The sequence below is a fragment of the Balaenoptera borealis genome (assembly GCF_965194805.1).
Source record: "Balaenoptera borealis genome assembly, chromosome: 7".
Lineage (NCBI taxonomy): Eukaryota > Metazoa > Chordata > Mammalia > Artiodactyla > Balaenopteridae > Balaenoptera > Balaenoptera borealis.
This window is the reverse complement of record NC_138864.1, coordinates 125,403,828-125,421,161: the sequence shown is the minus strand read 5'-3', so window position 1 is coordinate 125,421,161 and position 17,334 is coordinate 125,403,828. Positions and strand designations below refer to the sequence as shown.

The following is a 17,334-nucleotide window of genomic DNA, read 5'->3' as shown; positions in this document are numbered from 1 at the left end:
CATGGTGAGTTCTTGGTGGGAATTAATGATTAGCTTGAAGTTGATAACCCTTTGTATTCTGACATTTAGGAGTCCATTGTTTTACCCCAGAGTGCCAACCCCCACCCCCTACTCTTTTCACCAGTTCCCTTCCCCAGACAATGATTTTTTTTTTTTTTAAGAAAAGATCTCTGCATTTTATTTTATTTTTTAAATGATAGTTCTTTTCCTTAAAAAAATTTTTAATACTATTTCAGTGATCTTTTATTGAAAGGAGCTAATGTGTGTATGTTTGATCTGCTATTTGAACCAAGAGATTCTCCTTCAGCTTTTAAGCTGGACTAGACCAAAGCTAATATTCACATGTGTATTTTATCCAGTGTTTCAGAATGTGTTAGGTTGTAGAAATATAATGGGAGCTTTAGGTTGTATATGTGTTCTGGGTGTTTAGAAAAGAGAATACTCACTTTGTGTGTTGGGCCTTTTACAGCAGGTGGAGGAATAGGAAAACTCACAAAAAAGTTATGAATATGATACCTGCTGGTGAAAATATTCAGATAGCTCAGGAGAGTGTAATTAATTAAAAAGTGTAAGGCCTTTTGCCACTCTCTTCTGCCCTGTATTTCAGAGAGAATTACTGTGAACTCTATTTTGTATCCTTCTTGACTCTTGCTATGCATATATGTTTTCTATTTTTACATAATGTGCTTACATTCATTTTCACACAGATGGGATCATTTTATATGTATTTTAAAAAATTTTATTTATTTGGCTGTGCCAGGTCTTCGTTGCCGCCTGTGGGATCTTCGTTGCGGCATGTGGGATCTTTAATTGCGGGCTGTGGGATCTAGTTCCCTGGATTGAACCCGGGCCCCTTGCATTGGGAGCACAGAGTCTTAGCCTCTGCAGCACCAGGGAAGTCCCCTCGTTTTATATGTGTTGCTTTGTGATTTTCTTTTGTCACTTAGTTTATCTTGAATGTTTTTCTGTTTTAGCGTATATACATCAATATCATTCATTTCAAAAACTGCCTAATCTTCATCCAGCTGATGCAAATTGAGGGCTTTGCTTATGCCAAGGAGTGTTCAGGAGTGTTCTAGATTCTGGGGATTCAGTGGTGCACAACGGAGATCAAGCCCTTTCTTTCACTGGACAAATACTTCAGTAGTGAGAGGAACAAAATATATGTATTCCTTATCATTAATTTCAGACAGTGAGAGGTACCATAAAGAAAATAAAACTGTGGTAATGGTATTGAGAGTGTCCGTTAATGGTTCTGAGAGACAGTAATGCATGTAGTGAGGTTGTCAGGAAGGTCTCGTTGAAGTGATGATATTGAAATAGACCTGGGTGAAATGGAGGCAGTTATGAGAAAATTCAGAAGAACACGGTTCATTGTGAAGCCCCCAAAAGAAGAATGAGTGTGTGATGCTCAAGGGACCCTCCTACCTCTCAAAATAAAAGGGTGGTGTTACTGGACGTTCAGGAGAGCTTACGAGATCGCGTCTGAGAGGCAGGCAGGAGCCTGATCACGTGGTACCCTGCATGCTAAGGGCAGGATCATGGTAAGGAGCAGGAATTTTATTCTCAGCGCAGTGGAAGCCATTGGAGGCTTTTTTTTTTTTTAATTTTATTGATTGATTGATTGATTGATTGATTGCTGTGTTGGGTCTCCGTTTCTGTGCGAGGGCTTTCTCTAGTTGCAGCAAGTGGGGGCCACTCTTCATCGCGGTGCGCGGGCCTCTCACTATCACGGCCTCTCTTGTTGCGGAGCACAGGCTCCAGACGCGCAGGCTCAGCAATTGTGGCTCACGGGCCTAGTCGCTCCGCGGCATGTGGGATCCTCCCAGACCAGGGCTCGAACCCGTGTCCCCTGCATTGGGAGGCAGATTTTCAACCACTGCGCCACCAGGGAAGCCCCCCATGGGAGGGTTTTAAACCAACAAAGCTATTGAAGTAATCTTGGCAGGTATGGCTTAGAGTAGGCTTGTGACAGAGGAGAAAGGTGATTAGGTTTTATATGTGTTTTGAAAGCTCCTATGATAAGGTCTGCTAAAGGATTTGATGAGGGGAGTATGAGAAAAAGAAGTAAAGCTGTTGTCTAGGTTTTTGGCTTCGGCAGCTTGGGTGGATAGTAGTGTCACTTAGATTATTAGAGAGCCTAGTGGAAAAATGGGTTTGTAAACTAGATTGGAGTACCCTAATTTATTTAGCCATTCCCTTATTGATGGTCATTTAGTTGATTTCCAATTTTATTGTTATCTTTGTAGTGAACATCCTTGTGCTTGTATAGATTTACTTGTTGGCATATTTTAGAAGGTAAATTCGTAGATATAGAGTTGTCTTATTAAAGAGTATTTGTGCTTCAGGTTTTGATAGCTACTGGCCGATTGCCCTCCACAAATGGAGTATTGACTTAGACTCCCACACAGAGTATGTGACCATCGTCCCCCGCCCCGCATCCTGCCAGCAACATATGCTGGGTGGGGCTGGGGTGTGGGGGACAGGGCATACAGTTCTGAAAATGGGAATTGTAGTTCTAATAGAATTTTTCTTTACTAAGTCACCTAAGTACTCTGTTCCCAGAATGAAAATCAGCCCTCATCCTTTTCCTTTTTGTCTCCCCGAAGTCATAACATGTCTCTGGCCATAGTTTCTTCCAGCTACCAGTCCTATAGTTGTTGGTCAGTCCTTCTAACTTCGGTGACATTTATGAAGCCTTTCATCATAATTATGATAATAGTGATGAGCATAAAGACTGTTCATTGTTTAATGTATCCTATCCTAAATGTGTCACGTGTGCTGTATTAATCTGTTTAGTCATTGCCAACAATCTAAAAGTAAATACTGTTATATCTCCAGTGTTGCCAGTGGAGAAAACTGAGACAAAGGACTTCTACCAATCTTTGACTATCTTTTCATTTTTTTTTTTTTAAATTTATTTATTTATTTACTTATTTATTTTTGGCTGCATTGGATCTTTGTTGCTGCGCGCAGGCTTCCTCTAGTTGCAGTGAGCGGGGCCTACTCTTCATTGCGGTGCGCAGGCTTCTCATTGTGGTGGCTTCTTTTGTTGCAGAGCACGGGCTCTAGGCGCACAGGCTTCAGTAGTTGTGGCACGTGGGCTCAGTAGTTGTGGCCTGCAGGCTCTAGAGCGCAGGCTCAGTAGCTGTGGCGCACGGGCTTAGTTGCTCCGCGGCATGTGGGATCTTCCCAGACCAGGGCTCGAACCCGTGTACCCTGCATTGGCAGGCGGATTTTTAACCACTGTGCCACCAGGGAAGTCCTATCTTTTCATTTTTATCTTCTTTTTCTGTCAGAGTGTTTCTTTCTGATAAGTTTGGCACTGTCACTTGAATACCTTTTTTCAGTCATTATGGGTCAAAACACAAACACAAAATAAGTGGCAGAAAGAGAGGCACAGGTGGAGTCATTGTGTTGCAGAACACATTCAGTTTGGGAGAAAGCTCTGCTTCTTGGGTTCTGGTGGTCAAACTGCCTAGGTTCAAATTCTAGCCTTATAATTAAGTAGCTCCTTGATTTGGGGCTGATCATTGGTCTTTCTTGTAGCTCAGTTTCATCAACTTTAAAATGGAATAACAGGAATTCCCTGGTGGTGCAGTGGTTAAGAATCCGCCTGACAATGCAGGGGACACGGGTTCAAGCCCTGGTCTGGGAAGATCCCACATGCCGCGGAGCACCTAAGCCCGTGTGCCACAGCTACTGAGCCTGTGCCCTAGAGCCCGAGAACCGCAACTACTGAAGCCTGCGTGCCACAACCACTGAAGCCCATGTGCCTAGAGCCCGTGCTCTGCAACAAGAGAAGCCACTGCAATGAGAAGCCCGCGCACCGCAACGAAGAGTAGCCCCCGCTCGCTGCAACTAGAGAAAGCCTGTGCGCAGCAATGAGGACCCAGTGCAACAAATAAATAAGTAAATAAATACATTTATAAAACCTGGAATAACAATAGTACATGTTTTGTCGGGTTGTAGTGGGCAATAAATAATGCATGTTAAAGTGCATAGTACATGGCTAGGGCAGAGTAAGTACTTCATCAGAGTTAACTCTTATATTTACATTATTGTTCAGGAGTGAACAGTCTGTCTGACATTCAGAGCATGGGGAAAAAATACAGGCAATGGAATATCACACTCTTATGAATTGTATGTTCATGTATAAAGTTAAAGAAATAGTAAATACCACTAGTGTTTTTAGTGAGTGAATTGGGATATACATGTATTAAGCTTTTATGTTTCTGCTGGGGTGACATATTCCATGGTTATTTTAATTTGCATGTCTTATGATTGAATTAAATTGAGTGTATTTGCCACTAGCATTTCTTTTTTTTGCAAATTGCCTACCTGTGCCCTGTACCAGGTACCTTTTGACTTCATATAACAAAAAGCTTAATTTAAAATGGCTGAAATGAGTCAGATTTCACTTCATATGACCAGAGTCCAGGTGTATTTCAGTAGCCTGATGAAATTATCAAGGACCCAGATGCTGCCCCCTTTCCTGCTTTTTAAAATCTTCAGCTTGGGAGGAATCAGGCTCCCTTACTTCAGACTATACTACAAAGCTACAGTAATCAAGACAGTATGGTACTGGCACAAAAACAGAAATATAGATCAGTGTAACAGGATAGAAAGCCCAGAGATAAACCCACGCACACATGGTCACCTTATCTTTGACAAAGGAGGCAAGGACATGCAATGGAGAAAAGACAGCCTCTTCAATAAGTGGTGCTGGGAAAACTGGACAGCTACATGTAAAAGAATGAAATTAGAACACTCCGTAACACCATACACAAAAATAAACTCAAAATGGATTAAAACCTAAATATAAGGCCAGACACTGTACAACTCTTAGAGGAAAACATAGGCAGAACACTCTATGACATAAATCACAGCAAGATCCTTTTTGACCCATCTCCTAGAGAAATGGAAATAAAAACAAAAATAAACAAATGGGCCCTAATGAAACTTAAAAGCTTTTGCACAGCAAAGGAAACCATAAACAAGATGAAAAGATAATCCTCAGAGTGGGAGAAAATATTTGCAAATGAAGCAACTGACAAAGGATTAATCTCCAAAATACACAAGCAGCTCAATATTAAACAAACAACCCAATCCAAAAATGGGCAGAAGATCTAAGTAGACGTTTCATACCAAGAAGACATACAGATTGCCAACAAACACATGAAAGGATGCTCAACGTCACTAATCATTAGAGAAATGCAAATCAAAACTACAATGAGGTATCACCTCATACCGGTCAGAATGGCCATCATCAAAAAATCTATAGGGCTTCCCTGGTGGCGCGGTGGTTGAGAATCTGCCTGCCAATGCAGGAGACGCGGGTTCGAGCCCTGGTCTGGGAAGATCCCACATGCCGCGGAGGAACTCGGCCCGTGAGCCACAATTACTGAGCCTGCGCGTCTGGAGCCTGTGCTCGGCAACGAGAGGCCGCGATAGTGAGAGGCCCACGCACCGCGATGAAGAGTCGCCCCCGCTTGCCACAACTAGAGAAAGCCCTCGCACAGAAACGAAGACCCAACACAGCCATACATACGTGTACATAAATAAAAAGAATGTAAGCAGACAAGAATATCATTAAAAAAAAAAACAAAAAAGATTAAAAAAAAATCTATAAACAATAAATGCTGGAGAGGGTGTGGAGAAGTTGGTGGGAATGTAAATTGATACAGCCACTATGGAGAACAGTATGGAGGTTCCTTAAAAAACTAAAAATAGAACTACCATACGACCCAGCAATCCCACTACTGGGCATATATCCTGAGAAAACCATAGTTCAAAAAGAGTCATGTACCACAGTGTTCATTGCAGCACTATTTACAATAGCCAGGACATGGAAGCAACCTAAGTGTCCATCGACAGATGAATGGATAAAGAAGATGTGGCACATATATACAGTGGAATATTACTCAGCCGTACAAAGAAACGAAATTGAGTTATTTGTAGTGAGGTGGATGGACCTAGAGTCTGTCATACAGAGTGAAGTAAGTCAGAAGGAGAAAAACAAATACCATATGATAACACATATATATGGATTCTAAAAAAAAAAAAAGGTCCAAAGAACCTAGGGGCAAGACAGGAATAAAGATGCAGACCTACTAGAGAATGGACTTGAGGATACGGGGAGGGGGAAGGGTAAGCTGGGACAAAGTGAGAGAGTGGTATGGACATATATACACTACCAAACGTAAAATAGATAGCTAGTGGGAAGCAGCCGCATAGCACAGGGAGATAAGCTCAGTGCTTTGTGACCACCTAGAGGGGTGGGATAGGGAGGGTGGGAGGGAGATGCAAGAGGGAGGAGATATGGAGATATATGTGTATGTATAGCTGATTCACGTTGTTATAAAGCAGAAACTAACACACATTGTAAAGCAATTATACCTCAACAAAGTTAAAAAAAAATCTTCAGCTTGTTGTTGAATTCACTTCAATAATTCACTTAAATAATTATTGAGCACCTATAATTTAGCAGGCAGTAGTCTGTAGCTATGGAAAATAACAGCAGTGAGGAAAACAGGCCATGTTTACTGCCCTCCGAAAGCTTACAGTTTGGTGGGGGTAGGGGACGAGGCGAACAAGAAGGTAGAATGTGCAGTAAGTAAGATGTCGTGGAAGCAAATCATTAAAAATAATACTAATAAAGCAATTAAAAAGCAAATCAAAATGCTTCAGTGACCATATATCCAACTCAAACTTTATCTGTTTAAATGATCTTCCCACTAATAAATCTTTATGTCACTCAAACTTGAACAATAAATCTTCCATACTGAAGTATCTTCCTTGCTTAATTAATTCAAAGGAAAAAACCAAAATGATTAGTAAAGGAAAATGTAGGGATTAACACACCCTTTTAATTTGTTTTAAATATTTTTAAGGTTTAAAAATTGTTTGAAGTTTTTAATTTCTAGTAAGAAAACATTATCTGAATGAATACCCTAATGGCAAACCACTGTAAAAATGTTTCAGCTGCATTTGGGGCAGAGGGGTAGGGATTATCTTCAAAGCACCCTAGCTTTCTTCATGAGAAGGTCAGAGGTACACTGGTTTGTATTATTGCGACATCCATTAGGTGAACTAAGTTGCTTTTCCTTCATCAGGGGCTTTATTTGTCAGAAGGGCATTATGCTTGACCTCCAAATTTGGCCGACAATTTACTGATGAGATTCATAACCTTTGAGTTGCTCTGATATTGTGACGTATTTCCCGGGTTCTGAGCCACATCCTGGAAGGCCACCATAACTTCTGGATCCTGTATGGCTGCAAGAACCTCTGGATCACTAAGAATGTAATTGAGCCCAGGCATGCCCCCTCCCATTCCAGGCATTCCACCAGGAAAGACACCTGGAAAAGAGCCATACTGAGCCCCTGATTGTCATCTGGCTTCTTCCTCCCTCTGGGCGCTCTCATGTTCTTCCCGAGCCATCTTGACCCTTTCTGTTCTTCCTTAGATCTCTTGCTCTTCACGTTTTTGCTCATACTTTCTCTGATGTTCAGCAATTTCCTGGGCCCTTGGTTGAACTTCTTTCAGCATTGCACTAGCATCTTCATCATAATCCAGCTTACAGGGAAGGGCTAGATCATGGGCAGCTTCTTCCCAGTGGCCCAAAAGTCTGTGTGCTTTCCCTCGCCACTTGTCTGGCTGAGCAGAATCAGGATTTATTTCAATAGCTCTGTCACAGTCTCGGATGGCAGCATTTGGCTTCTGTAATTTGATGAAGACACTTGCTCTTTTGCCACACAGAACTGCCAAACGAGGATTTAGCTTGATGGCATCTGTGAACAAGTCAATGGCTTTCTGTAGTTCACCCTCATTTAGGGCATCAGTGGCAGCTACTTTTTTATCATTTGCCTGATCCATCATCTCCTCAGTTATCTCTACACTTTCAGCTCCCATTTCTTGAGGGGCATCAGTGTCTGGGTCAGTCACACCTTCATTGTCAATTTCTAGATCACTTTCCTCACTTGATGGTTCATCTGTCTTTATGTTTTCCTCCGCCTTCTTACTGTTTTTTCTTCCTTGGTGTTTTCTTCCAATTTAGTTTTATGAGTAGCAGGTGGTATTTTACCCCCCATGCTCTCCACCCACTCCCTCAGGAAGCGCATTTCCTCGGTGTGCAGAACGCTCGGGTCCTGCTTGCACGTTTTCATGAAGGCTCGAAGCTCGCTCACGTTGGGGGGTCCATGGTCCGGAGGCGGCGGGCGCGGCGAGGCCGCGGCCCGATTCCAGGCCCAATGGTAAGTGTTATGGAGAAAAATAAAGCAATGCAGCGGGACGGGCGAGGTTGAGTAGGGTTATTTTAATGACGTGATCAGGGAAGGCTTCAATGCAGTGACCTTTGAGTGGAGTCTCAATGGTAGTAAGAGTGCAAGGGCAAGAGGTGCGGTGGAAGAGCATTTCAGACAGAGGGCCTCTCCCGGAGCACACAGGCCCGGGGCAGGAGTGAGCTGGCGCCTTCAAAGACCTGGAAGGAGAGCTGGGGCGGGTGGCAGAGCTGAGTGACGGCTGGCAGAGAGGGGGAGCAGGAAGTCAGAGCGTGCAGGGCCTTGTAGACCATTGTGAGATGTTTTGGCTTTTCTTCCGGGTGAGATGAGATACCTTTGGGGGCTTTCGAGCAGGGGGCTGGCCTTATCTGATGAACACTTTGCAAGGTTCATGCTGGCTGCTGTGTTGAGACTAGGATGAAGGGGACAGAGGCTGAAGCAGGCGTGGTAGTTACGAAAGTATTGCAAGCAGCCAGGTGAGAGGTATTTTGGAAAAAGATAGACGTCAGAGAAGTGGTTCTGTATATATTTTGAAGGTAGACTGAAAGGATCTGTGGAGGAGTTGGGTGTGAGATGTGAGAAGAGAGGAGTGGTGTTCACACTTCTGGTAGTCCACGTGACCAGCGCCCTAAAGATGTGGTCTATCTCTTCGTGTATGTCTATTTTATTTGGAACAGAAACCTTTCCTGGATGCTCTCTCAGATTTCCCCTTGGATCCTGTTGGCTGTGATTGGTCATGTATTCCTGTTGTAGGTACAAGTGAGGCCAGGAAAGCCGACATCTGTTCCTCTGAGGCCTTATAAATGGGAGGTGGCCTCTGACAGCGAGAACAAGTTGATGGCGGGGGGTGGAGTGGCTGCTGGTTGGGTAACAGTAGTGGCTTCCGTATATCACTGCCCACTTTTCTGTTGGGTTGGTCATCCTTTAAAAAAAAAATTTTTTTTAAGTGACTTGTAAATACTCTTTGCATGTTAAGAAAATAAGCTCTTGTAATAATAGATTCTAAATATTTCCAAGCCATATATTTTAATGAGGTTTTTTACTCAGAGGTCAGTTTTCTAATTTTGAAATAAATGAATCCTTTCAAAGTTACAAGTGGGGGCAGGTGAATGCGGAGACTGATGCATAATTTACAGTTTTTCCTACTCTAGGTGCAAGTGTCATTTTAACCTGAATGCTGGCTAGTCATTCTGTATAAAACTCTCATTTGGGGTCTTGTAAGGGCGGCAGTGAGGTGGATGGGAAAAACAGAACCACCCTGATACCTCTGTGCCCTGTAGATCTCTCTCTTGTTACTGCCTCCTACCACTGAAGATGTGCAGCTTCATCAGAGGCAGAGTCTTCAGTAAGGTTTTCTTCTTACAGTTTTTTCTTGCTTCTCTCTTGAGTGGTCATTGTCTACTGACTTTTCCTTCCCTCCCTCCCTCGCTCCCTCTCTTCCTTCACCAACAAAGCTGATAACTGGCTTATTATAACAAGAGAATTTTGTCTTATTATATGATTAATTGTTCATCCTTCACCATGGGAGGCAGTGTAGCTCTAAGATTTTGAGTGTGCTCTTCCTCCTCAGTCACAGCAGAGTTTTGAGCTTCACCTCCACTACTTACTAGCGGTGTGACCCAGACCGCTTCATTGCACAGCTCTGTTTCTGTTGTGCTAGGGATGGCATTCCCATCAAACACGATGCAAATGCTGCTTCCTGGAGTTGTACAATGTGGTGGTTCTGATGTGACTTTAGGCAAGTTAATTCAGCCCTGAGTTTTCAATGCGATCATGAATGTGGAATTCTAAGAACACTGCCTTTAAGGGACTTAAGAGGAAATGATGAACAATTCCATAGCCCTTCGTTTTTACCTTTGACTAAGGGTGATTACTAATAACTAATCAAGTGGGGAAGTAGGGTCATTGTGAAGTAGCTGTGAGGTATTATGGAAGGTATATTATAAAAACCTCTATTTTTTCCCCCTCTGCACACGTCGTTGTTAAAAAAGCAATTGTGAGTATATGAGTTTGGATCATTTCCACAGTTCACCTGGAGCTCTGAGGCCTTTCCAAGACTCCCTTGTGTTGATGCACAGGGTTGGGGGGGGGTACAGATAGGTGAGATACATTTACAGTTGTTGCATGATAACTTATCAAGGCATAGCCAAGAGAGGGAATTCAGTGCAGGCAGGTGAAAATATATTTAGTTTTCTTTTTCCAAAGTGTTCACTTTAATATACTTCTGGTAGGATATTAGAACAATTTCTAAGTTCCAAGTTCTGTGCTTAAAATCAGGAGATTCTCTAGGAGTCACTGGTTTAGTTTCTGTGCCATAATTCAAGTAGAGTTACAACACCGTTACAGCAGTTGTTGGGAATTTAGGGGTTTAGGGCTCAAAATAAATGCACATTTACTTATGTCCTTTTTTGTGCAGGGTACTTTTTTGGGGGAATGGTTTTAAGCGTAGATTTACAAGGAAAATCAACTTAGTGCATATTAAATACAGTGTGTTCCTTTTGATCAAAACTTGCCTAAAGGAATGTTTTTCCAGTAGGTGCAGAGGGGAGTGTAATCGTAAATAAGATTGTTTTATTCTTTTTTTAAAATTTGGCTGCGTGCGGGACCTTTTTAGTTGCGGCATGCGGGATCTTAGCTGCAGCATGTGGGATCTAGTTTCCTGACCAGGGGTTGAACCCAGGCCCCCTGCATTGGGAGTGTGGAGTCTTAACCACTGGACCACCAGGGAAGTCTCAAGATTGTTTTATTCTTAATGAAGTTATGTCTTAGAGCAAGAGAAAGGTACATAAATTTTTCTTTATATTAGCCCTGTATTATAATTGGACTTACAACCTTGTAGCTTTAGATTTGTGGAGTGATTACTAACCACCTGTCACTGTGCGGCTCTGTAGAGACTCCATGGTGACATGAATGTATGGGAGAAGGGTAGGAGTCATGTGCTAGTGCACATCCAGGCAGACGGAGCAACTTAAGGATTGGTGGCACAGACCTGCGAAATTGCTCGGCCCATTTGTAAAGTGTTCAGTGTTAATAAAAATACAATATACTGTATATCATAGTTCCCACATTGAATTTAACCATAACTAATGATACAATTGTGGCTCTAAAGCAGTTGTCTCCAAACTTATATTTGTTTTCTTTTTCTTTTTTAAAAATTTATTATTTATTTATTTTTAAAAATTTATTTATTTTATTTATTTGGTTTTGGCTGCATTGGGTCTTTGTTGCTGCACGCGGGCTTTCTCTAGTTGCGGCGAGGGGGGGCTACTCTTCGTTGCGGTGCGCGGGCTTCTCATTGCGGTGGCTTCTCTTGTTGCGGAGCATGGGCTCTAGGTATGCGGGCTTCAGTAGTTGTGGCGTGAGGGTTCAGTAGTTGTGGCTTGTGGGCTCTAGAGCGCAGGCTTAGTAGTTGTGGCACACGGGCTTAGTTGCTCCACGGCATGTGGGATCTTCCCGGACCAGGGCTCGAACCCATGTCCCCTTCATTGGCAGAGGATTCTTAATCACTGCGCCACCAGGGAAGTCCCAAACATATTTGAATCATGCCTCCATTAGTAAGAATTTGAATCCTTGGTCTCAGCATCTGTATCCTTTTTATTTTTCTATTTGAAATAGTATACATCTATCACAATCCTTATATTAATACGGGTTGCTAAATTTTAGGAGAGCTAAATTTCACATTCCTTATTAATCTCAAGTTCTAGGATTTGCAGGCTTGTGATTAGGACATTTAAGTGTGTTGTGTGCATTCTGCTTTGGAGACCACTACTCTAAAAGACCATGGTGTAAAGAAGATTCAGAATGTTCGTTTTTCTGCTTTGAATGTTAAGTGGTACGTAGTGTGGATGGATGGGCTAGAGAGAGTGATGAGTGGAGTCTTTGAATCCCGAAGAGGCCATTGCAGGGACCAGAGTATTGGCGAGATAAAAAGTGTGAGTTCTGGGTCTGCATTCTGTGAAGGCTGTAAATGAACATTCATGTCTCCTTACCATGTATTTAGTATCCACTGTGCGCCAGGCACTCTTCCCAGCAATTTCATATATGTTACTTAATCCACAACCCTTTTACTGATGAAGAATCCAGCTTGTTAATTTATGTAAGTGGGAAAAAGCCAGAATATTTCCAGGACTTTGACTCAAAGCTCTTTGTTTTTCTCTTTTTACTACAGCTCTTTTGAGGAGCTCTAAAATCTAGTTGAGGAGTTAGGAGAAATAGACATTCAACAAAGTGTTAAAGAGGAAATTCTAAGTCCTTGGAATAGTGACTGTGTTTCTTGGGTCAGAGCTCTGTCTAGCCAAGTGCATACAGAAGATGTTTAATAAGTACCTGTTAAGCATTCAAGGACTCTTAGTATCAAGCAGCGTGGGATTTTAAGACATGTGGACTTGAGTCTCAGCACTTCCATTTCCTAACTGTTTGACCTTGGCCAGTTACTTACCCTCTCTGAGCCTGAGTTTCCTTATCTGAAAAATGGGGGACTCAATCTCAGTTGCACTGGGTTGTTATGAGAATTAAATGATAATGTATAAGATGCCTAAGTCACAGGGTCTATTATGTGTTACCTAGCTTCTATAATGACTTTGAACACAAACACAGGCAGGTTCTGTACTTGTTATAGCTGTTGGTTCTCTAATCTCCAGGGAGGTGTGTAACAACAGTGCTCTCCTCCAGTTTCTATCTCCACCAGTTCTTTTTGGAGCTGGTAAAAATTAAAAATACCTTATTTTAACATAGTACATTATTTTGTTTCAAATGATAAATAGTAAGATAAAATGTAGTTTTAGTGGCCAGTGTATGGTAAACTCTGATGTCTAGGATATTCTCTTACATCATTTAATTTAATGGGGTTTTTTTTTTTGGGGGGGGCTGGTAAATACAGGCCAGCGTGAAGAAGAAAATGAAAACATCCACAACTTCACTGTTCACACAACCCTTGCTGGCTTAAAAAAATTCCATGTACGTGATTAAGAAATTTAAATTCTATAAACCAGAAGCCCCCTCTATTAGCTTGGGTGTCATAAAAAAAAATACCACAGACTGGTGGCTTAAACAACAGCAACTTATTTTCTCACAATTTTGGAGGCTGGAAGCCCCAGATCAAGGTGTCAGCAGGTTGAGTTTCTTCTGAGGTCTCTCTCCTTCCTTGGCTCGCAGGTGGCCGCCTTCTCACTGTGTCCTCACCAGGTCATCCCTCTGTGTTGTCCGTGTTCTCATCTCCTCTTTTTTTTCATTTATTTTTTAATTTAATTTTTATTTTTTAAAAATTTTTTTAAAAAATAAATTTATTTTATTTATTTTTGGCTGTGTTGGGTCTTTGTTGCTGCGTGTGGGGCTTTTTCTAGTTGCGGTGAGCGGGAGCTACTCTTCGTTGCGGTGCGCGGGCTTCTCATTGCGGTGGCTTCTCTCGTTGTGGAGCACGGGCTCTAGGCATGTGGGGTTCAGTAGTTGCGGCACGTGGGCTCAGTAGTTGTGGCTCACGGGCTCTAGAGCGCAGGCTCAGTAGTCGTGGTGCACGGTCTTAGTTGCTCCACGGCATGTGGGATCTTCCCGGACCAGGGATCGAACCCGTGTCCCCTGCATTAGCAGGCGGATTCTTAACCACTGTGCCACCAGGGAAGTCCTCATCTCCTCTTCTTAAAAGGACATTTGTCATACTGGATTCGGGCTCACTCTTAACACACTGGTTTTAACTTCTTTACCTCTTCATAGGCCGTATTTCCAGATACAGTCGCACTCTGAGATGCTGCGTGTGTGGGCATCGGCATGTGAATTTGGGGCGCGCACAGATCAGCCCGTAAAACTGCCCTACCCTTGAAACCGCTAGTGACTGTTGTATTTATATAGTTCCAGAAGACGTTCCTGTTCGTATATCTGTGGGCATATGAAGTTATATAACTAGGGGTAATTAAATTAGTTTCTTTGAACTTAATGTGAACAGTAGCAGCAAAGAATTACTGTAGGTTTGTGCTAGGTTGGGGAAATGAACTTGTTATATGGAACCAGACATGATGGTATATTTATGGGTGTGTGTGTGTGTGTGTGTAGTATATATGAGTTTGTTTATGTAAATACCAATATACGAAAGCCTCTTCAATGTAAAGTTGACTAGTTTCATATTTGTCTTAAGTCCTTGATGTGCTAAAACTTTTTTTGTGTGTGTCAACCTATGAGTTTGATTTATTCATTCAGTTCTTACTGCATACATACTGCTGTGTCAGGTACTCTGTTAGGCATTGGAAGTATACAGGATCATAAGATGAGATCCCTGCCCACCAGCCCTAAAGTTGGGTGAACCGGCAAGGGTGGTGAGACAAGTGGAGATATGGACAGGCTTCTGAGTCCTGAAAAGAGGAGGAGCTCTTCGTACCCTGAGGCTTACACAACGCTTTTCTAGAGAAGGTAACACTAAACTGAAGCTTGTAAGGACCGTCCAAAGAGTATTTCAGGCAGAAGGAATAGCACTTGTAAAGGCAGAGAGTTTTGAAGGAGATGATAAAAGGTTAAATATGGTGAAAGTATAACATGGAGAGCAGCGACAGTAGATGAGGCTGAGCTGGTGGCATAAGTTGCATCATGAAGGGTCTTTTATGCTATATTAAGAAGTTTGTGGGGCTTCCCTGGTGGCGCAGTGGTTAAAAATCTGCCTGCCAGTGCAGGAGACACGGATTCGAGCCCTGGTCCGGGAAGATCCCACATGCTACGGAGCAACTAAGCCCGTGTGCCACGAGTACTGAGCTCGTGAGCCTAGAGCCCGTGCTCCGCAACAAGAGAGGCCACCACAATAAGCATGCGCACCGCAACGAAGAGTAGCCCACACTCTCCACAACTAGAGAAGGCCCTGCGCGCACCAACGAAGACCCAACACAGCCAAAAATAAATAAAATAAATAAATTATTTTTTAAAAAAAAGTTTGTATTTCGTTCTTTTTTTTTTTTTTAAAGAAGTTTGTATATCTGTCTCTAAGGCGTGCAGTGTGCCACCACTGAGGATGAAAGAAGGGGAGCAGCATCGTATTTGCATTTTCAAAGCATCTGTCTGCGTTGGTGTGGAGGATGAACGGAGGGAGATGGGACGTGGTTGGGTGCTGGCAGGTGAGAGAGGAATGACTGCCTGAAAGAAGGCAGTTTGGGGGATGACAGAGGGCAACAGACTGCAGAGAGGTCTCAGGGGTAGGATTAATAGGACTTACTTAGGAAGGGGAGAAAACTGAAATGATTGAAGTTTCTAGGCGGATGGAACAGATTTGGGTAGAAGCCAGATGATGACAGATTGAGTTTTGGATCTGTTGAACTAAAAGTGCCTGTGTTCCATTCAAGCGAAGATGCTCACTGGGAACTTGGATGTGTGGAGGGTGGGTGTGGACTGGAGCCGAGACTCAGTGTGAAGGTGGGAGTTGAGGGCATAAGAACCTGTCTAGTGAAAAGAAGCAATTGGGAACTGTGTTCCAGGGAGCGTTAGTATTTTCACTGGTGGTCAGAAGGAAACACCGTAAAGGTGGCCAGAGGAGCCAGGAGATAGATTTCTAGCAGGTCTGTGTATGATGTACAGTGTCGGTTGTTCTAGGGATAACTGTGGGGTGAGATAAAGATGACTTAGAGAGTGTCTGATAGATTTGACTATCTGCTATCTGGAATAGTGGGTTTGTTAACCAGATTACAGAAGGTTCTGTGGTGAATTAGAGACAAGAGAAAGAATAGGCACGAATAACTGACGAGACTTTCTAAAGAAGGTAACGTATATGGTATCAGAGAGGAAGGAAGCGGGGCTCAGGGATGATGGACATTTAGAGGTAGGTAAGGCTAGATTTATGGGAGGGAGACAGTGGCAGGAATGGTGGTAGCGGGGAGAGGTTAAAGAGAAACAAAAAAGGGAGGGCATTTTGGAGTAAGGGGTTGACTTGGGATCCACAGGATTGGATTGGGATTGGGATTGGGATTGGGATTCATTTATTCTTTATTTTTTCCTCCCCTACTAAATGGCTGTCTTGGATAATCTCTTGAGTGTGAATTGGAATATCCTCAATTTGTCTCAGGACCAAAGATATATTCTGGTATCAGGAACTAGGTTTTTTTTTCATTTTCAATTACACTTAAGTAGGAAAAGCTGAATTAGTGAATCTGTTACACAGCGTTGAGATACTTTTCTTGTGATGGGGAAAGGAATCTAGCTAGCACTCTGAGTTAGCCTGTTACGCTGGGGAAGAAGGTAGTTGTATAAGCTTCCTAGGGCTATTGAAACAGGGTACCAGAAACAGACATTTACTGTCTCACGTCTGCCACAGGCCTCTCTCCTAGTTTCTGGCGGTTGCTGGGCGGTCCTTGGTGTTCCTTGACTTGCAGCTGCATCACTCCAGTCTGTCTCCATTGTCACAAGACCTTCTCCCTGCATGTCTGTGTCTCTTTGTCCAAATTACCCTCTTATAAGGACACTGGCCATACTAGATTTAGAGCTCATCTTACTCCAGCATGACCTTATCTTAACTTGATTACATCTGCAAAGACCCTATTTCCAAATCAGGTCACATTTCTCAGGTTCCAGGTGGACATGAATTCTGGGGATGGTATTCAACCAAATATGGTAGTTTTAGAAATGCATTTCTAAAGTGAAATTTCATGCATCAAAGTTGTAGAGCGGGTTTTATAATACTAAGGGAATTGTCAAAGCAGGCCCATTAGAATTGTTTTAACCTATTTAGGGCTTAAGTCTCTGTGATTATACATTTTTAGTATTGTAAACCAATTCAGATGAAATCCTGTAAATCTAAATCCAAATTATAAATTAAAACTTCCCCACTTTTATTATTTTTAAGTGTAAGAATACCATTATTACCAAGGAGAGATCATTGAGGATAATCTTTTCTGATGAGAAAATGATGAGAAATGCCATTGTATGTTTTAAAGTAGATGGTTGTAAAATGCTTACTGTTGGATTCCCCTCTGCCCCCCAAATACCAGACTGGTTTGTGAAAAAAATAAACCTTTTTATTCTAAATCTAGTAGTAAAAAAAGAAATTTAACCTAGTCTGGGTAGATATCACCTGAAGATATAACTCTT

General features: G+C 42.4%; 1 protein-coding gene and 1 pseudogene across 30 annotated transcripts in view; one reads left to right on the top strand and one right to left on the bottom strand.

Annotated features, from left to right (window-relative positions):
- KMT2C (lysine methyltransferase 2C) overlaps nt 1–17,334 on the top strand; it is a 277,595-nt gene that overhangs the window by 30,668 nt on the left and 229,593 nt on the right. The window lies entirely within an intron of this gene.
- LOC309631979 (hsc70-interacting protein pseudogene) lies at nt 5,336–9,232 on the bottom strand (annotated as a pseudogene). The gene has a single exon. The product of its transcript is annotated as a hsc70-interacting protein pseudogene (transcript).